The following is a 22,353-nucleotide window of genomic DNA, read 5'->3' on the forward strand; positions in this document are numbered from 1 at the left end:
AGTTCTTTTTGTTGCTTCCTTACTTTTGAGGTGGGAAGGAAGTAAGGCTTCTAGTAAGAGATGGAAATCCTTTATATCGTTGTATCTGCTTTATGTTCAAATATTTCTGGATATTTGAAAGAAATAATCAACTTTCTAATGCTTTATGTTAGTATTATCTTTGTCGAGGCTGTGCTCACATGTGATTTTTCAGGCCTGACCCTACACAGTGACAAAGGCTTTACCTGGCAGGCTGCAGCAGGAAACTGACCTTCCCCACACCAGACGTGATGCACAGCCAGGGTTGCCATCACTGAAGGGGGCTGCAGGCAAGGACTCAGAATGTGCTGGCTGGTCAACGTGTTTGCGTTCCTAGCCCTGCTGTCTTCATTTCCAGGTCTCTTCAACTGACAGTCTTCCTCAGGCACCTCTGCTAAGACCTCCTTATGGGAAAGGAGGGAGGAACCTTGAAGACAATTTTACCCACTCTGACTCAGTACCCAGTCTTTCTCCACTCCTAGCCCTTCCCTTGAACCCAACCCATAATCCCAGAGTTCATGGGGCTTCCAAAACCTTGTGCATGACTCTTTCAGGTGTGAGATGACCTCCCCCTCTGTGCTGGCCCACCTGACCCCAACTGATGTGCTGTTCCCTGGGGGAAACCAGAACAGGGACTCTCAGTGTCCCTCCGGTATTAGACTCCTGCTTATGCCATGGCAGTAGTGACTGAAGGCTTAACTCTTTCATTTCTGACTTGTGGCTCTAACTGCTACTCAGGCCCCTGAGAGCTCAGCTTTCTCTCTCCCTTCCAGTTTAGCTGAGCTCATGTCAAAAGGATCCCACCGGGAACTGAAATGAGACTAGAAGCTGTGGGTCCCACTGAATGTCCGTGAAGCAGACTCACAGGCCAGTTTCAGGGGAAGAGGAAGGACAAGGGACCCCAGCAAACAATATTCTCACATTTTTATTTATTTCTCAAACTTGACTTATTTCTCCTAAATTCTAGCTTTCCTAGTTGCTATCTTTGGCAAGCTTCAGGTAGGAAATGATTCTGTAGTGATGTCTGCTTAGATGTCTACCACATCATACAATAGTTGTCCTTTTATTTCATGAAATTATACAAATAATAGAGACATGAATACAAATATTCCACCTGGCATGTGTACACGTGTGTTTGATAAACAACCGACTGATGATAAATGAATGAATGGCCAGATAATCAAAGAGGACCTCGGTTTTGCATCTTGGAATATGAGCCTAGATTAGCAGTGAGCACAGTGCGTGGGGTGATTGTGGAGTCTGACCGGAGAAGGAGACAAGGAACAGAACAGCGGGTAGTAGGCAGGAGAGGAAAAATCACAGAAAGTAAAAAAGGCAATACCTTCTGTTTTTACCTAAAAAAATCAATTCTCTGTCTCCTGATTGATGTTCCAGAAAGCTTACTATGCTTCTGAAGAACAAGACCAGGAAATTGGAGAATGTCCCCAGCACTACCCTGCTGAGTGCCTCGAAGTCTAGTTTGAATGAAATGAAAAAAAATCAAAGTATTGATATGTTTCATTTCCAATGGAAGCTAAAAGGATTTTTCCCTTCATTTTTTTTTCTACATAAAATTTTTACCCTTTGAAAAAACGAATATGATACTGGATTCACTCTAGTCTTTCCTTTCAGTAAAATGGAATTTTGACTAATGTTCTCCTGGATATTTTATTGTCTTGTCAACAGCAACATGGTAATTGGTAGGAATGTCTGAAAATCAAAGCCTTTCAGAAATGATAAAGCTTGATTTAGTCCCACTGGCATGGCTCTCATTAAATCAGCAAGGACTGTGTAGTACAAATATAAAGATTCCCTTATTCATCACTGTAGCACCCTCAGTGAGCCCCACTGAAAATGTACATGACAGATCAGGTAGGTAATGCTGGTGCACAAATAAAGAGAAATTAGAAAATGAGAGCAAGATAATAGAGAATTTACCTTATAGAAATCATCAAGTGATCATTACTTGAATATATTATGCCTTTTACATAATTTGGAATTTCTGTATTTAAGAGCCTTGGAAGAGCAAACACATGTTTCACTCAATGGTTAGAGATTCTGAGTTAAAGCTGAAAAGAATCCTTCTTCATTATTATCTGTTAACATAGGTCCATTGGATTACTTTGGGCAAGAATACTCAAATCTCACTTCTAGAGACTGAAGTAGATTTCTGCCTCTATGCCCACCACCATCACTGTCTCCACTCCCCATCATGCCCATGTCCCCACACACTCCCATTACACTACTACAGACCGAGTGTTTGTGTTTACCTCAAATTCATGTTCAAATCCTAATGCCCATTGTAATGATGAGGAGGGATGGCCTTAGTCAGTGATTAGGGCAGGAGGGCAAATCGTTCGCGAATGGGATCCCAGTCCTTAGGAAGGAGACCCCAGAGAGCTCCCTTGTTCCTCTGTCGTACAAGGACACAGAAGACAGCTACCTATGAACCAGAAAGCAGATCCTCGACAGATGTCAAATCTGCCTGTGCCTGCATCTTGAATTTCCTAGCCTGAAAAACAAATGTTTGTACTTTAAGCCACCCAGTCTATGGCATTTTTGTTATAGCAGCCTGAATGGACTAAGGCATGTGTGTAGCCATATGTGTGCATACATACACAGACTCACATACCAAAAGTGAGGATATACTGTACAGAAATCTCTCCAGAAGTGGAACAGTATTGTGTCCCTGCCAAGAGGACTGGAGGGAGAAGATCCATGATTAATAGAGGTAGAGGAGGAATAGAAAAGGAAACCGGTAAGTGGGGGGAAAAGAAAAACATGAGACAATGGGTAGAAGTGGTGACAGGATAGATGTATGGGGAAAGAGAATGATGGACAGAGGAGGAAGGTCAGAGTGGAATCTCGAGACGGGTCCAATAGAACATGTACATAGGACCCCAAGTGTGCCTTACTTTGCTACAAAATAAGGAGTCCATTTTAAATCTCATCCAGTGGAATATAATTACTGGAGGAACAAAAGGCATTTCAATCTATAAAACCATTTTAGAGATTAATGGCTGAGAAAGGTGAGTCAGGCACATGTTTGGCCCTTAGAGGTACAGTGGGGTTCAAGACATGAGGAGCAAGTTTGCATAATAATATTGGAAAGTGAAGAATACCCACCCTCAGCCCTAAGTCCTATAAGCCTGGAGATCTGATGGATCTCTAGAATAAATGATACGAAGCATTCTGACAGGGCTTGGTGTGGTACGGTACCCAGGAAAGGCGACTAGGACTGGAATGGATGCTTATAAAAATCCAAGAGTCAAACTAACCTGTTTGGAGTCCCTCAAAGGAACTAAAATGCCCATAGGGAGATCCTCTGTATCTGGCTTTCTAGTGGAAACAGCATGGATATGAAGGTGTGTGGGCATTTCTCAGAGAAGGCAAAGTCAAACGTCGCCCTAAAATGACAGGCCAGATCCAGCACAGAAGAGCACAGGAAGGAGGTGGACAGAGCTCAGGCCTTGTGACTACAGCAAGACATTTGGCTTGTTTTGAGAGTTCTCCTGAAGGGTGGTGCCAACTCAGAACTATTTCTCCTTTTATTATTATCATGACTTGTTCCTTTGATCGACCTGATGTAATTCAAAGCAACCTAGAATTCAGAGATTCCCAGCATAGACGATACTTGTAACAACACAAGCCAGGAGTTAAATCAACTCATGTAACAGGAAACTTGTTTAGTGCTCAAAGTAAAGTGCTTCACAGTTTAAAATAAACCAACATGAAAGAGAAAATCATCATTGGTTCAGAGACAATAAATAATTCAGCTCTCTTCCAGAAAGAAGCCAGTTTTTACTTAAGACCATGTTTGCTAGTTGAGCTATGGAAAACTATATCATTGTGCTCAGAAGTCTGGTAATCTTATTTTAAAAATTGAAATTCATATGTCACTGCATTTCCACGCAGATAAGAACAGTTGATTTTGTCCCAGAACTTGATGCTTTATAGCTTTTCAGCTCTGTGATGTGGAAGTGTCCACTCCCATTTATGTGGCTGGGACTCAGAAGTACCCTATTTAGTTATTTGGTTAAATTCTGTTCTTCCCTCTAACAAATTGCTGCTTATAACATTTGGTTGGCAAAGCTTTTAGCAACCAATGTTCTCAGATATTGGAAATTCACCCTTGCTGGGCTCAGACATGTTAGGACTATGACTGATGGATGCATAAAGTACACTGAAAAGTAGATTGGGTTAAGCTACCGGGTGTTGGATGAACATGAGCAGCCGAGGATGCCTCTGAGGGATTCACTGACTCACAGCCTGAAGCATGTGACATCATAGTAGAGAGCTGAGGAATAGCTAGAGCAGAGAGAATGTGCTAGTATGTGGCAGTCAAGGACAGGGTGACAGTCTGAGCAAATTGCTGCCTACAGCGTAAGAGAGCCAGTCTTCAAATAGCAGCAAGGCCCATAGCATAGTCATAAGCAAAAGATACTAGGAAAATGCTTCAAGTCTTATCAGTATGACATGGTTTTGTGTTAGATATTATCTAGTTAGCTATTCCTGTGTCCAGGTAGAAAAATCATTAGTGCATTGTCTTCCTCTTCAACAGAAGGGGTTTTAGGTATAGAGCAGGACACACACAAATACTACAGCCGTCATGTGGTCATAATTCTTATTTGAGGGGAAACAAAATTGGGATTGTTAAAATAAGAGATATCCAAGAAATGGATTAAACAAAACAACTGTTAAATTATGAGGGAGCTTTACAGGTTGTTTTTGTGCTACGGGTTCCAAAGAAAGCTTATAATTAGGGATCTCAGTAGATTGTAAAAATGTCCACCAGTTATTTCGCAGCCTCTCTCCGGGCCCTTGACAGTGCTGTCCTGCTGACTCTAGACCCTGTGGTCTGTCTGGCAATTTGCTTTGGTCAGTGTGACCCTAGCAAACAGGACTGTGAACAGAGACATGGGACGTGTTTGCATGTTGGATCTCGCTCTAACTGGAACCCTGAGACCGTGAAGAAGTGTAGAACTAGAGCACTATAGGAGGACACTATACAAAGCAGAAATGAATCTTCCAATGGGGGCCTCCCAGACCAATAAGATGCCAACTGCCAGACATGTGAGTGAGGCTGTCAGACTCACTCAGCTGGGCTGGCCCCAAAGAACCGCCTAGCTGATCCACAGAATTGTGAAAAAAATGATTGGTATTTTAATCAACTAAGTTCAGGTGTGTTTTATTATGCAGCCAAAGCTTACCATTACATGCTTAATGTAATAACAATAACAATATTAATAATATTTACTAACAATTGAGGGGTTATCATGGGATGTGTCAGGCACTATACTAGCTGATTTATATATATTACTTCTAACCTTTAAATAAGGTAGATGTTCCTAACATTATTTAACAAGGGATATGACTTATGTTGTGAGATATGAAACTAGACATACAGATAGTAAATAACAATGCCAAGATTCATCTCCACATCTGCCAGGCTGTGAGTCCCATGCCCTTCGCATTCTGCAGGACGCCGATGAGGACTCCTGTTGAGTGGGGGGACGGAGCATAGATATAGTGGGGCTGTTCAGATTTACTCAAAGTGGTGAAGTGTTTCACATTCAGCTGGATTATACTCAGTAATTTCTTCATTTGTTAGTGCCTGGTTATGCAAAATATTTTCAATGAACATGTCTTGAATTGATGAGAGCTGAAATACGTTTCAGAGCAAGCTGGTCTGTTCAACTCATTTGAAAATAATAGTGATAATAGAACAGGATATTGGGTGACAAAACATGAATTTAAATCCTAATTTAAGCTTCTCATTAGAATATGTGACCTTGTCAAATTCCCTACAATCTTAATTACCTTAGTAGAAAATGGAGGTGATAATGATTTCCTCACAAAATTTTAACACAAGATAATGGAGTAATGTTAAAAATGAAAAAGGAATTAACATACTTGGCCCATAAAGGTCTTCTATAAATCCTAGATTTTATGAATTATTGACTGAAAATTGAAATATTCTTAATGTAAAATATACAATTCATTATTGACCATATGAGCACATTTCATATTGAATCCAACTATTTTTTTTCAACCAGGGTACAAACTGTCATATATAAACTTCTAAGTTTGTGTATCAGATATAACTTCTTCCAACATTTTTAAATGACTTAAATACTAGATTTGCTATAGACATAGTTTTTAAGAATTTCTATTTCTGAATTTATTGTTCATTACAGAAAATATTTAAACATTGCATTTTTCTAATTTAGCACTTTGGCATAATATTTTGGAAAAAAGTTCTAAGAATAATAAATGAAAACAGCATCTCAAATTTGGGAGTTTAAGCTTAAATGGAAATTTTGTTTTGTCACCCAGCACTAGCTGGGGCCCCTAAGAAAATTCTTCTTTGTTCAAAACACTTGCAAGTTGGTCAGGGACAAGGGAGTCCCTCTCATACCTCTGCTCCCCACACTGGCTGCCTTGCTACCCTACCTTCTAGTCCACGGGGCTAAGAATGTCCAGAACTATTAGGCAGCATTAATTCAAAAGTGATGAGTGCAGGATCAGGCCACAGTCACATCTCCCATGTTGGAAAACACACAAGATTTCTGCAAAAGATTTGAGAGCATTCCTTATCTGTCATCTACAGCCTATAAACGGGCATTTGAAACAAGAGCAACCCAACAAATTGAATTCTCATTAAGGAAAAAGATTTTTTGCCTTCTCCCCATAGTTTTTCTCACTGCTAGCAAGGCAGAGCTAAGGCGTAATAGGAGTGTCATACTCCCCTCCCTCAGGAAGTTTCCTCCAGCATGGCCAATGCTGGAGTTGAGGAGGTCAGAGGAGATGAAACAGAGGTTTTGTACTACCTTAGTTTTTAATACTAGACCTAACTGGAGAGCTGTTATACCTACATGGTGGAGGAAGGGGGCAGCCATTACACTAAAATTATTTCATATCTTTCTATCATGATATCAGACCTTTTACTCAACTGATGATATTTGATTATTAGAAATTAGAGCTCTATTAAGTCATGAGGCCATTTTTCTCCTCTTTTATAACATAGTTTAGCAATATTTTCCACCTTCTCGAATGTAAAAGTAAGTTATTTTTCTTACAAAGGTCCAGGGTTTTGGATTTTTTGGGAGAGGAGAGAATAAACAGGAATAAAAATTATTACTCACTAGACTTATTTCTTTAAAATAAATAGCTTTAAGGAAATAAAATGATTTTTTGATAACAAATTTAAGAAGGAAATCACAGTAACTCAACAAACCAATCCATTTATGACTATTTTAGAAAGTTAGGTCTCCATTTTTAAGTCTAAATCTCATTATGAAAGTCTGTAAGAATGTGCCCTTTACCCTGTAGGTAATAATGAAATAAAAAAACCCACTTTGGTTGCTTCCATATCTTGGATATTGTAAATAATGTGGCAGTAAACACAGAGATGCATATATCTTTTTGAATTCGTGATTTTGTTTTCTTCAGGTAAATTCCCAGAAGTGGAACTCCTGAGTCATATCGTATTTCTATTTCTAGTTCTTTGAGGAAACGCCATATTGTTTTCCACAGTGGCTGCACCAATTTGCCTTCCCACCAACAGTGCAGGAGTATTCCCTTTACTCCACACCTTTATCAACACTTGTTGTGAATTGCTTCTTATCTGTAAATTGCTTTGGTCAGGATGGCCATTTTGATAATATTGATTCTTCTTAGCCATGAGATGGGATAGATTTTCATTTATTTGTGTCTTTAATTTCTTTCATCAATGTCTTATAGTTTTCTAGCAGTTTTTTGATAGTATGTTTAGAGTTTTCTACATGTAGAAATCTGCCAATAGTGACAGTTTTACTTTAGTCATTTCTGTTCTCCTGCTAAGCCTGCCCAGTGTTTTTTTAAATTCCAGATACCTTTTTCAGTTCCAGAATTTCCATAGATTCTTTTTTATAGTATCTATTTCTCCACTGAGATTTCCTATACTTATTACATTTTTTTCCTTCACATCTGTGAACTTAGCTAAATAGCTTTAAAATTCTTGCTTGCTGAGTTCAACATGTGGGTCATCTCAGAGTCAGTCTCTATTGTCAGTTACTCCCTTTTCTCTTAAAAATGAGTTGTATTTCCTTACCCCCTTGTATTTTGAGTATTTTGGGTTTATATCCTGGATATTTTGAATGGTTTGAGTGGAGACTGTGGATACTATCATATTGCTTTGCTAAATCTTGATTTTTTTTGATAGTAGCTTTTTGGTTAGATTCAAACTAAAAACTCCATCTCTTGGGCAGGAGTTAAAATAACATTTTAGTTTTTTAAACATTAATTATCCTGCTTGGCATCTTCCCCCTACATATGTACAGTTCAGAAGTTTGCCAGAGATTTGGGCAGAGTTTATACATAGAATGTGAGGTTCTGTCTCTCAGCTTCTCTTCTTCCCAGATTCTTCCTCACTGTGTAGCCGTTACGGTTGCCCAGTCGATCCACTCATTCTTCATCCTGGGAAGACTGTGGGTTTTTTACCAGACTTCTAGTTACTCAACCGAAGCTTAGTCTTAGGCTAAAAGCCATAAACATGGGAAATACTTCTTGAGGCCTTTGTCTTCTTCCAAGTGTTGACTCCTCTCCCGACTCTACCTGCTTTTGTTCACTGTCTAATGCATTCGCAAGACTGTATTTTGCTTTCTCATTATTATCTGAGGAAGGGGTCAACATAGTTAGGCCATCCTGGAAGCAAAAGCATCTCCACAAAATGCTCTGCCCCTGCATAACATGGGTCTCCATTTTCCAAACCTCTGATAACAGTTTCCTACCAACGTATGTTCACTGAACTAATGCCCCATATTTTAGGTTTTTGCTATGGAAGCCTCTCACTTTAGGGTAGAAATTTCTGTATTAATTAAAATAATACTAGACTCTGATAGATAAGGCCCACCACTTTGGTAGGTTAACACAATTTTACAGTGTTTTTTTTTTTTCCATGTAACAGTCCAATGTGGCTCTTCTTGTTGGGTGGTTTCCCTTGAGGTGAAAAACCATGGACCCAGACTGCTGCCTGCATGTGGATCTATCATACTGAACATGTCCCTGGAAGTTCATCTCTATTCCAGCCACTTGGTGAGGCAAAGCCATGGAGAATTACACGGAGACACTTGGAAGTGGTATACACTTTTTCTGACAACATTCCGGTGCTTAAGACTTAGTCTTATGATAAAATTTAACTATAAGGAAAGGTGAGAAATACAGTCTATGTCACCAGGAGGAAAGGAGCATGGATTTGGTGAACAGATAGCCCATCTTTTCCAAAACAAATGGATACTCTTTTATTGCTTAAATTCTAGTGTATGCTTTAGCTTTTCAGTGGGGATTCCTCAGCTGTTGTTCATTCCAGCCACGGTTCACCAGCAGAGGTCATTGTCCCCAAAAGAGGGTATCTCAGGAGAATCATCAGTGAAGGCCAGGCTGGAGTGGAAGGGTACCTAAGCACACCTCTGCATTGTGTGAAATTAAGTAGACATTTAGTAAAGCCACAACTAACTACTGTGAATTACATTGTTTGAGGAAGGGGTAAAGAAAGGGAGGAAAGTGTGCGTAAGAAGCCTAAAGTATGGGGTTTTGGTTAAATGCTGAGATTTGAATGAATGAATCAGTGACTTAAAAAAAAAAGACACACCTCTAGGGGGAGAATGAGCATCCTGGGAAGCTGTGTCCAAGTGATGAACTTGACTCAGTATACTCTCCTTCAAAGACCAGGGCTGGCGTGCCATTTTGGGAGCCAGTTTTGTACTTGGAAAAGGACCAAACCACCAGTCTAAGCAGAGATGAAGTAGTTCATACTGTTAGCTTTTATATATATGTGAATATATATCCTACTCACAACTTCACATGGGTTGCTTTTAAAGTGCCTGATAACGTCTCAGACTTTCTACAATTTGACTCTACCTTTCAACTAAACTTTAAAATTACAAAATGGGAAAACAGACTCAGTTCACTTTAACTGAATGAAAGGGGAAAAAATAACTCCATAGTTTTTTATTATGTTTTTTAGAAATCATGTCAAATTTCAACTGAGTATCTTTTATGACATCAATATAGTGGCAATGGAAAGGAAAATCCAGACATTGACTAGTTTATTTTCTTTTGCAATTTGTAAAATGACAAATACCCTTATTTTCCTCAAGAACATATTGGATAGTATATTCTAATAGAATGCATGTTAAATTTTTAAAGAGAACTACACCCCATGACTGCATATATTTTTCCTATTGTTCTTAAGAGATTTGGAAAAATCTTGATGTACCTACAAATCTTGTTAATTTGAGTGTTCCTTGTTAACTGAATTGGCTTAATGCAGAAAGAAAACTTACAGTTTTATGCTGAGTTGCTCTACTGTCATCAAAATTGAGGTACTTGCTAAGGGCAAATGTTTTGGAAATTGTGAGAAGTTGAAGAAATAGTAGCTTTTGCTATTTGAGAAGTTCATAGTTAAAAGAGGAAATGAGAGAGATAAAAGGGCATAAAAATATTAATGTAAACCATTGAGCTATCAACTAATCATTATCCTGGAATAGAGTTAAACAAAATGCTGAAGGAATTGTGTGACTAACTGCAAAGGAGCAGAGAAAAGATTCAAGTAGTGAAGAGTTTACAAGGAAGGAGAATTTTCAGTCTGCAGATACCAGAGTGAGCCTAATTAACAGATGCACATATACACAAGATGTTCTGGAGAGGAATGGAGGGCATTGTCCTGGATGGGAAGAGTCCTTCAGGGCCAGAAGCCTTGCACAAAAGCTCTGTGTGGGCTCCTTGATTCGTCTGGGACAGCTCTGAGTGAGGGGCAGGTGGGTGGAGGCAGAGTACAGGAAGGGTCCTCACAGGGTGGGACAGGAGGAGCAGAATCAGCTAGGGAGACTGAGAGGACTAAAATGAAGCCTGAGAAGGAAAAAAGAGAAAACTGGAAGTAATTATGAACATAACATCAAATTCACCGCATGTGATACAATGGTTTTGGTGTGGTTGCATGGCATTAAGTTTGAATCTTGCCCCTGTTCATTACCCAGTGTATAATTTGGAGCAAATTACCTCAGTTTTACTGAGCCTCACTTCCTCATCTCTATAATGGGGATAATAAAATATCTTGTGCAGGGTTATGAGAGTTTCAACTATGACAATTAAGTAAATCACCTAGTATGGTGTTTGATGTGTAAAAAATGCCTCAATAAGTGGTAGAACATTCTTTTTATAAATGGTAGGGGTTCTATGCTCAGGGATAGAGTAACTGGATTGGTGTCACGCTGGAGTTAGTCTCTGTGCAGTGGGCCTTTCTGAGCTCTGCATCATGCACATAATTTGAATAAAGAAATATACTCTTACCAATAATTTAACATCTTAGGGCCCCTAACCCTTTATGGGGTGAAAAAATAAAAGTATAAATAAGTAAATAAATAGCATAACTTCTCCTGTGGATTTTAAAGCAGGAGGAGATGCCAGAGGAAGAGCCTAATTAAGGTCACTGGGGCCTCAACGATCAATCAGCTACAGACAGAGGAGGAAGCAGGTGAATAAAAAAGAGGTACAAGAGAGAAAAGAGGGGAGAATCCAGCTTCTAAGGGTGATGAGTGAACTCCGAGGTCATGGTTCAGTGGGCTGTGGCGCAGCTTGTAATTTCGACCTCAATTTCTCACAAGAGCAATAGTTTTACAGTCCCACCTCACCCTTATCTCTGTAACTGAACCTTAAGGCCATAATGGATTGTTTCAGCCAACTTCTGGTAATGAAAACAATTTACCAGTTTATGATGTGCTAATGGTTTACAAAAGGCCTTCGGAACCATTATTTCATTTGATTCCTACAGCAAACTAGGTAATATGTACAATTGGTATCTTCATAATTGTAAAATTATCATCTATGGAGAAAAAGGTGAATGAGAATGTTTAAAAGCAGCAATGCTGTAATATCCTGAGTATTTACCCTATCTTGGTCTATTTGCACAGTATATAAGAACTACCAAATCCAATATACAATTTTGAAAGACATAGTACTTATGTTGAGTTTTCTATCTTTAAAAATACTTCAGAGTATATTTCTCCTTTGCCTTCACCTCATTTAGCAAAAAAAGATCAAGAGCAAAACACAATGATCTGAAGCTATACAGCTGAGCTGGAATTCGCCTCAGATTCTTCACTGCCGTCTTATCCTCATGATAGCAAGTCTTCTCCTCATGTTTGCATTATTTTTATTTTTTTCTTATGTTTGCTTTAAAATATACCACTCAACATACTTTGGTGTGGGACCTAACTGACACATGTACAAGAGAAGGTAGAAAAACACACCGTGAAAGGTGATGAAAGTGTGGCTGACGTTTGGGGTGGGGGAGGAAGAAGAGACGTGCCTCCACCCTCCTTGCTTCAGATACCTCAGTTCTGTGTATCTCCTTCAGATCATCAAGAGTTAGGCTATAGCAAAGAGATGAGAAATGTAGGAATTATAGTTTAAAAACCCAAACAAAGTATTACAACTTTGGGAAACTTGTTTAACCTCTGAGGTCTCATTTTCCTAACCTGCATAATAGTGATAATCACAGCATCTATTACAATAGATGACTACAGTGTTTACTGCAGAGGGTTAAGGGCAAGATTCAATAAATAGTACATGACAAACATCTAGAATACTAGCACAAAATAAGGGTTAAACAGATGTTGCTTCTTCTTTTTATGGTTATTATTTTTGCTATTATTACCATTATTTATCATTCTTTAATAAAATATACAATTAGGCACATGATAAGCTTGACTATTTGCTGCCTAACAATCCAAGGACTGACATGGTCCCCTGGATTTATAATTTCTTGACAGCCATCCTCTTTCTTAGGATTGGCTTCTTTTAAGAGAACAAAACAGTAATATTCAGTAGCCATTTCTCAAGTATTTGAATCAAAAGAAGCCAAGATTTCCATAAGCTGTTTAGACATCCTGTGAAATGTTTAGGAATATCATTTTAGCTCTTTTTTATGATTGACATGTTCACAGTCCCTGTAATTCAATAAGCACTGTCAACAAGATACTATTCAACTATATAGCTTCCTTGTTACTTTAGCTGATAAGATAACCATGTTTGTATTTAACTTCTTTGTGTTCATGGTAAGAGTTACACTCTTAAGTGCTTTTTTATTTGATGCTACAAGCATAAGCATAGGGTTATTCTGCAAGCACTTCTGTTATTGGGTTGTCTTCCACCATTGACCAGTTTGTTTGTTTTTTTAAAAAGAATGCTTTTTGAGATTTTAATTGGAGATTCTGAATTCAAATGCCTAGTGTTAGCAAGCAAGTAATTTCCAAACATTATATGAAGACAGTTCGAAGTTCTGTGTGCGCAACATAGTGACTGATTATAGCAATTGTAAATTTAGGGGTCATCTGGTGAACGCTGGAATGAGAAATCCATGTAGTGGCTGCAGGTCACTGAATTGATACGTTGTAGACAACTTCCTGCCAGAGAGGAACTTAGAGCACAGGTACTGTCCTACCGCAGACACCGTTGGCACCATCCATTAATGAAGATATCGGGAAGCCTTGCTAACCTGAACAGGGCTCAGGACCACTGTGCTGGTCCCTAGAGCAGCTTTGACTTGAAAGCGTTAATTTCCTAATAGGTTCTTAAGCTGGCTGAATGACTGAACCTGCCTTCTACTTTATCTCCCAGAGAGAGATCCAGAGGGCAAACCCAATTTAGATAAAGCCATTTTTTTATGATGCCTGTGTAATGTTATCATTAAAAGAAGAATAACTAAGACAACCTGTGGCAGGGTTGAGGCTTAACGCATATGAGATAATATCACGCCGACCTAGTAGCTGCCACACTCTGTGGCCTTTTCTAGTCTTTTCCATATTTACCTTTTCTGAAGCATTTGGCCCAAGTTAACTACCTTCTCTTACATCGTGCTCTCCTTTCCTTTGATACTTTCCACACCTCACTCCTCTTGCACGCTTGGGTTCAATTTCTTGTTCCCTGACTGATTTTTTTCAGTCTCCCTCAGCTTCTTATCTCGTCTGCCTGCCACCTCCACCCCACACATGTGGATATTTTTTCATCCCCTTCTTCCTTATTCCAGGGGAAGTGTGTGGCCTGAATGTTTGGGTCTCCCCCAGGTTCACATGGTGAAGCCCTAACACCCAAAGTGATGGTGTTTGGAGACGGGCCTATGGGTGATGATTAGAGGAGGGCATGAGGGTGGAGCCCCCATCGTGGAATTGATGTCCTTATAAGAAGAGGAAGACAAGCAGCCCTTTCTCCACATATCCAAAACAAAGAGGTCACGGGCTGACTGTAAGCCAAGAAACAGGTCATCACCAGGAACTGAATCTGCTGGCACCTGGTTCTTGGACTTCAGACTCCAAAACCGTGAGAAATAAATGTCGTTCAAGCCACCCAGTCTAAGGTATTTTCTTATAGTCGCCTAAGCTAAGACAGGAAGGAAATTGTATTTACTTCCAGCTTCAGTTGTCAATTTGATGGGATGACTCCCCACTGGAAACCACCCAGATTCCTAGTTCCAGCTGCCTGCCAGGCCACACTGGCACTTCAGAGTCAACAGTCCTAAACAGATCCTATTAGTCCCACATCTCTGGTTCCCTAACTTGATTCCTGGGATCGTTAGACTCCCTCTACCCCAGATGCAAAAGTCTAGATGCTGCTCTAACTTTTATTCTTCTGACTCATTATTCTTTCCTCCTACCTCATCCAATCAGTTAGCAAATATTGTTGAGTATATAGGGGACTGATTTCATGCAATGAACACGTAACTTTCTCTATAGAGTTCTAATATCACTTTTGAGCTCACAACTTACTTATTCTGGTGATGGTAGTTGGTGAGAGGGGGTGGGAAGGCTACATAAAATTGTCTATTTACAGTATATAATCTCTCCCAGTTTAAAGCAGTTCCTTCAAGTTCACAGCAGTCACTTTTGCAGACCTGATCAGCCTTTCCAGATTTCATTCTTTCTCTTTCCTAAGAAGTGGTCTTGGTGTAACAGAGAAAATCTTTAAGAATATTGGCAAAATACTCTTTTAATGGTTAAGGGCCCTATATTGCCTTTTTACTTTTCTCTTTCACTCTTACTATTGAAGCCCTAATAATTCCAGTCAAATGTCTGCCTCTGAATGAACTGGAGGAGAGTCATGTAAAAGCAAATCTAATAGCAGAAAGCATGGTAATGCATCTCATAATGCAACCCTGTTAAAATGATTTGTCCATAATGCCTCTTGAAAACAATTCCTCCTTTCATTCCCACTGCTTTTCTTTTGGACTGTGACATTCTTCAGGTGGGTTACTGTGGCTCCATTCTGTCCCCTGAAATCCATCCTTCACACTGTTACCCAAGTAATAGTCACAGGCTGTCTCTACCTGCTGTAATAGGCACCAGAACCTGAGTATCATCCACAGAGTAAACTGAGGCTCTGTTGCATCAAAGCCAAGCCTCCCACAGCCCGTCCTTACACTCTCACAGCCTAAGAAATGCACTCGTTCCAACTTCTGGTAACATAGAATATTCACCATTTCCCAAATGTGCTATGCATATTCCTTACCCTGTACATACTGATATTACTTCCCAGAATGAGTCTGCACTCCTATATCTGCCTAGTGAATCTCCATATATCCTTAAATGCTCCTCTCCTGTGTCACTTTCTCTATGGAGTATTTCCGGCTTCCCTTCTCAGAAAGGAATTTCTCCCTCTTCTCCCCTGCTCATGTTACTTTAGATTTATTTTGTGTTATTTTTCACATTACACATTGTGCTCCAATTAGTACTGTATGTATCATCCTCTTTAAGCTTTGATATTCAAGTTCCTTCAGGGTATAAGTCAGGGAATATTTATATTTTGTATCACATTGAGTATCCAGAAATACCAGGTCCTCAATGACTGTGAGCTGAATTGAACAATAAAAATGTTGGAGATAATAAAAGTCAAATAGTTGCATTTTATTATCCAGTGTACATCGAATCTATACCCTGGAGATTACATTGCTGGCGCATTTTCTATTCCTTAAAGTTATGCTTCTAATTCCCAGGAGGTTCTTAGATAAACAGAAAAATATTCATTTTTTTCCTTAATGGAATAAATATAATGCTTTTATCAGTGAGATTAATAATGTCAGTTCAGATTCCAAAGAAGCAACTTTGGAAACCTTGCCAAAATCTATCATGCTTTCTTTTTTCCCATTGAGCTTAAAAATTGGGTTCTTACTAAAGAGCCAAAAACAAATAATTTTTCGATCCAAATAGATTTTAGGAATAAAACAAATTCAGATAGCCAGCCTAAACAAACTAGCTGAAAGCAGTTGAAGAAGTCCCAGATAGAGAGGTTATTTCATTTTGGAGTTCAAGTAGCAAAGCAGTTATTGTGTTATGTGAATCCTAAATTGGCATTTGGCAGCAAACAAGAGTCATTTGCAGGAAATAATATCCTTCATTTCCCTAAATGCCAGTCACCTCTAGGATTCAGTCTGAAGTCTCTACTTCTTTTTCACCAGGGAGAGATCCCTCCCCCCTTCTTTTTCTAGGGCATAGTAATGATTGTATGTATTATTCATTATGCCTTAAGGAAACTCAGATTAGTAGCACAGGCTGTTATTAGCTCTCTGCATTTCAGGATCATCCCCCAATAAAGTCAATAATCACCTGGGTTGCAGTTGAACCAGGTAAGGTAGGAAAAATGGCTACAATAAAGCTGAAAGTTATGATGCTCTTTGAGGAGACACATAAAGCACCCACCTATTGTATCAATTTATTTTTCAAAGCCTCTCTTTAGATGATCAGTGACTTTCTTAAAAGAGTGATTTGCTCTCATCGAAAAAAAATAAAGTTTCCAACACTTCTGGTTGCAAAGATAGGCCCTTTGACTGTAAATCAATGTGTGGCTGTCTTGCTTGCTTTGCTGGAAGAAAGATGGACACAGCACAGAACCAATGGTGCTGCTTCCTCACCTAATTTATCTTGTGGACCTGTTACCAGCGCAGCCCAGTCTTAACCATTTCACCTCCCCTTTACTGCCATTGTTACAGGGGCTCTGAGCACATCTACTTAAAGATAAAGAATGAGGTTATCTTTTTCTCTGGACGTCAGGTGCAAAAAATTGGATTCCTTATAGTTCTCAGTTTATGGCACTCTACCTTTATTTATCTGAGTCAAACTCCTTTCTTGTTATTATTTTAGTTACATTTTAATCTATTTATTTTCATTTGGCCCCATTCCTCACACTCACCTCTTCCCCACCCCTAGACACAGCAACAGAAAACCACTCTAACATGTTGGCCACAAAGCTTTCTGTGTTTTTATGTGTTCTTGTAAAACATGTATTATTTTGTGTGAATGAAATTTAAGTTTACATCGATGTTTTACAGTAAAGATCTCGTGCTATTCCTCATCTTTTCACTTGGAGCTATGCTTTTAAGATCTTCCGATGTTGTTGTGTGCACATTTACTGTTACTTCCAGTGTTGCTTTGTGTTCTACTGGTTGAAGGACACTTTGACTCCAATTTCCTCCCAACACAAGATATGCTGCAGTAAACATGCTATAAGAGCTTGTTATACATGAGGATATATTTAGCATAAATTCCTTAGTAATGAGATTGCTGGATTACAAGGTATGCATCAATATCAGTAATTTAATTTATGAAAGATACTGTGCATTTTTATTTTTAATTATTTGATGTTTTATAGTTTTGTTGCTATTGTGAATGATGTACTTTTAACTATCTTTTCTAGGTTATTTCTGATACAGAGAAATGCTATTGGTTTTTGATAGTTTATATTGTATTCAGTTACTTTGCTAAGCTCTTATTATTTCTAATAGTTTGCAGATTATGTTTCTTTCATTGAAAAATAATGATAGTTTCAACAGTTTTTGTCATTTCTTACATCTCATTTATTTCCCTTTCCTTTTAGTACTGGCTAGAAACTCTAATACTATGTCAAACAGTAGTACTGAAAGGGATATTCTTGTCTTTTCCCAGTATTAAGTGTTTCTGTATTAAGTATATTTGTAATAGGTTTTGTTATATAATCTTTACTAACATAGGAAAATTCTATTTTATTCCTTATTTTCCATGGATTTGTGTTTTCTTAAATAATTACAGATTAGTGTTGAATTTTATCATACACATTTCCTGCATCTATTGTGATAAATAAGTATTTTCTACCTTTGGTTATTATTATGGTAAATTAGGAAACTCAGCTGTTGAACTATCCTTGTATTTTTAGATTAATCTTGATCATAACATATTTTAAATTTTTCTTAATAAAATCACTTTTATTTAAAATGTTCATACTTGCATTTGTAAGTTAAATAGATTTGATTTGCCTTATCTGTTTTTGGAATTAGGATTTCATCAGATTCATAAAATTAATGAAGCCACTCTAGTACCACAGTTACCACTGTTGGAGAGTCTGTTTGCTAACTTTTGGTCAGGTAATGCCTCTTTAAAATAAGTAGTATACAGAAGAGGCAGTACTGTAGGTTGTGCTCTGCCAAACCTGGATCACAGGTGGCAGAGGAAGCAGGGCAGGTGTTGATGTGGAGCTGGCAGTGAAGGTCTGAAGGGAGCTGCTCAGCCTGCACCAGTTTTAATCAGCTCTACATCACACTGGGCTTCTCAGCTGCCCAGATACGGCACCTCTGGTGATTCTCCCCAGGTCAACAAGGCAGATATAAGGGCAGAAAAATAAATAACGGTTAAAATTTCATGTCATGATATGAGCCTCAGAGAAAATTTTAAATTGTTAAAAAACGGTAGAAATAATGGTCATAGAAAGCTTTTCTGTGAAGGTGGCATTTGAAATGAAGTCACAATAAAAAGAAAAAGCCAAAATGCAAATTTCTTGAAGGCACATGTTCCAGGCTTAAGGAAGAACAAGTGTGAAGTCCCTGAGTTGAGAAGAAACTTCTCACATCCAAGGGGTATAGAGCACAGTCAGTGAGGAGGAGATTTATAGGTGAGTTTTCAAGCTATTTGAGAGCAAGACCTGGATGGGTTTTAAACATCAGGGCATTAAGTTTCTGTTGTATTCACAGAGCAAATGGGTGGCACTGAAGGGGTTCAGGAGGTCTTGGCAAACCATGATTATATCTGAAGTAAGTGGTTACAGTGAGAATGGAAAGAAAGGCAGCAGTTTAAAATATAATTGGCAAATAGAGTTTCTAACATAAAATTTTCATTTGCAACATCTTTCATGATATCCTTTTTTTTTCAACTTCATTTTGGTCTGGAAAATTAAATCACTGTCTTCAGCATGCTATTGTTTAATCTAGATGTTCTTTCAGTATGGTCTGCCTGTCAATCTTTATCTTTCTAAAATGCTTATATATTGCATCAACTTGATGATAAATGATTTACACTGAATTCTCAATTTTTCTCAACTTTAATGTACACAGTCAGGCACAGAATATAAATGTTTTAAGCAGGTAAGGGACTGAATTTCAAGTTTAGAAGGCTCTTCCTGTATTCATTGTAGAACTCCTTACAGTTCATGTTGTGCCATGGTTCTAATCACTTCTCTCAATCCTATACACACCACCTTTCTTGACTCTACTTCATATAAAAAAATGGACAAAATGCTTCCTTTTGCAGACCAAGGCATGAGACAAATTTTATATTATAAAAGAATTATAATCCCAAAGTGGATCATTACATGTGCACCAGACACCATTGCTTCTAAGTCAGTTACCACACTCTATCATCAAGAATCCCCTAAGGGTAGCATCTTAAGTTCTGTGGGGTAGTCAATAATGAGAAGTCATTCTCCATAATGAGTAAAATTAGCTGGCCATTTTGGTGTCCTTTCCAAAATGGACTCATGTTCCATAGTGGTGGTATGCTGGTTCTCCTATTAATAGCTAGCAACTTTTAAATGCATTGTTTTGCTAAAATAAAGTTTTTCACCAAGCACCACGATACATATGATTTTCACAAAAATGGGACCATACTGTAATACTGTTTTGTTTACCAGTTTTTAAAATATAAGAATATATTGTGAACCTTTAAAAAATTCCAGTAATATATTCTTAAAGTATTATTTTAAATAACAATAGTAATAATAATAACAATAATAATGTTAACAACAATAACTTTTGGCCTTTTTTTCTAAGTGCTTAACATTTATTTATTCACTTAATTCTCACAATTTTATGATAGAGGAATTATTACTATATCCAAAGCTAATAGTTAAAATACTCAAGTTTGTAATTAATAATAATAGCTAACATTTGCAAAATGATTACAATGTATTTGATTCTGTGATGATTGCTTAATATAAATCATTTTATTTATGATTTTCCTGATAATTTTATGAATTTGTCCCATTTGTTAATTAGGAAAATTGTTCATGAAGGTAGAGTAAATTGACCAAGCCAGTTTGTAGAGCCATAATTCAAACCTGGGTAAAAAAGATGAGTATTTAAAAATGTGTTATAATAAATATTACTAGATTCCTCCCATTGTTTCAATGCCCAGTGCCAGGAGATCTGATCCTAACCAGAAGGCAAGGTGCAATTTGCTGTCTGGTACTTGGAGTTTGTTAGAATGTGAAAAAGCAGGGTTGTCAACCCAAAAAATAAGCAGAGTGGTTTTCTGGTTATTCTGCCTTTGCCTACCTCCCAACAAAGGCATTTTTCTCCCTCCCCTGCTCTGGATCTAGAGGTTGGCCACCTGGTTTTTCCTTGGGGATGGCCAGTGGAGGAAATGGAAGAAATGGATGAAGATGGGGAAGGCGAGAGAAGAAAATCAAACCGTATCTTCCTCTCCCTTCCTTGGCAGTAGCTGTGTCCTTCCACGTTTACAGCCCCTGACCAGGAAGCCCCTCCACACTGCCTTTCTCCTGGGTCTCAGCAAATGTCCTTCCCTTGCCCTTTGGGCCCTTTTCAGCTGGTGCGATGGCTTCCTACTTTTGCTAGTCTCTGGACGCTTGCTTCATCACACCTTATTGTACTTCTAATCCAGCTCGTCTCTTCTGTAAGTAGACCCCTCAGTAGAGTCTTTTCACATGAACATTTACGGATGAGTTGTTTCCTGCCAGGGTCTTAACTAATCCCTTCCCCCACAAAAAAATGCAAATTACATTGATCAATAGATTACATTTTCTAGTAGCAGAGATGATGAAGGCAAGATGTTTTGACAATGGTGACTGGAAGTTATGATGACAACCAAATAAGTATCTAATTATGCAAAAAGAACAAATGAGAAACATTTGGACAGATATTCCAAGGATTCAGTTATTAGCAATGTTATCCATTTTGCTTGGAAGTTTCAATTTCACTGGGAACTGCCAATTAGGATCTAGCTACCATGAACACGTGGGACCAGGAAAATGGAAATGTTGAGTAATAAAGATGCTGTGAGATACTCCACAGAGACATTCCTGCCTTTTGAGCCAGAGGATATGATGAATTTTGCAATATAGTTGGGAGAGATGAACTATAGAATTACAGATCCTACTTTACCCCCCAGGCCAGCAGCCTGGTGGAAAGCCCCTATTGCATGCTAATGATCCACTCTAGCGTTGCTGTAGTAGGCGAAAACAAAATTGCCATTTTTAATTAAACTCTCAGGAGAATTCAATCGAAGATTTATTGGAGCTTGCTCTCTAAGCAACAAGTTTGGGAATTCATGTCATCTTGTTTCAAAAAAGGTTTCTTTGATTATTGACTATATTGCACAAAGTGGTTTCCTTTTCACTTGATTTTAATTTTTTTATATTCCCTCATAGCTTTTTGCACAAAAGAAACTAGTTTGTTTGAATCCTGTACTACAGTGAATACTCTGTGACTTCGAAGTGATTTTGCTTAAATTTACGGAAATGTCCTATTTTCTTCCTATCACCCCAGTGAATCTATCTAATAAATGCCTACTTCCTTTCAAGATATTGCTCGAGGACTATCTCTGGCATGAAGTCATTCCTGACACTACCTTTTCCAATCTCATCAGCTAAAATTCATCACCCAAAATTCTGTTGTTACAGGGAGCTGAAACTACCTCTGGAATGCTAACAGAACGATTAACAAGAATAAAAACAGCTTTTTACCATGTGTAGCACACATCACGTGGGTGGAATCTAAACCAAAAGTGACTCAAAATGGCAGCTTAGAATTCCAGCTTATATAGTATCTTCAACAAGAAACAATAAATTTAAAGGGAAATGACAGGACAAAGGAAAGCAGTTTTAAGCTTCCTGGGGCAACAATGTGTGGGAAGGAAACTAATGGGGTAAGGTTTGTTTGCAGATTCCTCTGCTCTGGCTCCAGTCCAAGAATTGGTATCCTGCCGTTAGGCATAAAAGGAGGAAATTTTTCTGTGTTTGCTGCTTTTTAATTGCCTTCAGCTC

This window comes from Manis pentadactyla, chromosome 17 (assembly GCF_030020395.1).
Source record: "Manis pentadactyla isolate mManPen7 chromosome 17, mManPen7.hap1, whole genome shotgun sequence".
In the NCBI taxonomy this organism is placed as follows: Eukaryota; Metazoa; Chordata; class Mammalia; order Pholidota; family Manidae; genus Manis; species Manis pentadactyla.